At 49.7% G+C, this 628-nt stretch overlaps 1 non-coding gene across 1 annotated transcript; it reads left to right on the forward strand.

Annotated features, from left to right (window-relative positions):
- Positions 1–273: 273 nt before the first annotated feature.
- On the forward strand, positions 274–408 carry LOC133064861 (small nucleolar RNA SNORA70). Its single transcript, XR_009694747.1, has one exon. It is a non-coding gene; the product is annotated as a small nucleolar RNA SNORA70 (small nucleolar RNA).
- The last annotated feature ends 220 nt before the right edge of the window (positions 409–628 follow it).

Here is a 628-nt window from a genome sequence, read left to right on the forward strand (position 1 = left end):
TGAGGAAAGAAGCATTTTTTTAGTAGGGGACAGATTTGCCAGAATGGTAAAATAACTCTTAGCTTTACTTGGTGTACAATCAGCAGGCCCCCACACTGTGGCCAGAAGAAAATGTAAATATCCCTTCATTTCCTCTAGTACTGCTGAAGATGGGCTACCGCTGTTGAGAATACTGAAGCACTGGAGTGATAGAAATAAATCGCAAGGTGGCGTGCACTTCAGAATTACTTCTGTCTATGTCCAAGGGGACCCTTATTGTAAAAATGGAGCCTTTTGCAGCCAATTAAGCCGACTGTGCTCTTTTCCCCATGGGGGCCCAGTGTGCAATGGCTGCAAACAGCAGCCTCCTTGGTAGTGTATGCAACCTGTTGCCTGTACAGGTAGCCCTAAGGGACCTTGGAGACAACTCTTCCTAGTGGGCATTCATGACTGGCCTGCTGTTTCTCAATCTAGACTCCAGACAGGTATGCGCGGTGCCTTTGGAAAGCCCCAGGGCACAGTGGCCAGGGTCCACATTGGCCAGGTCATAATGTCCATCCGCACCAAGCTGCAGAACAAGGAGCATGTGATTGAAGCCCTCCGCCGGGCCAAGTTCAAGTTCCCTGGCCGTCAGAAGATCCACATCTTC

Source organism: Dama dama, chromosome 1 (assembly GCF_033118175.1).
Source record: "Dama dama isolate Ldn47 chromosome 1, ASM3311817v1, whole genome shotgun sequence".
In the NCBI taxonomy this organism is placed as follows: Eukaryota; Metazoa; Chordata; class Mammalia; order Artiodactyla; family Cervidae; genus Dama; species Dama dama.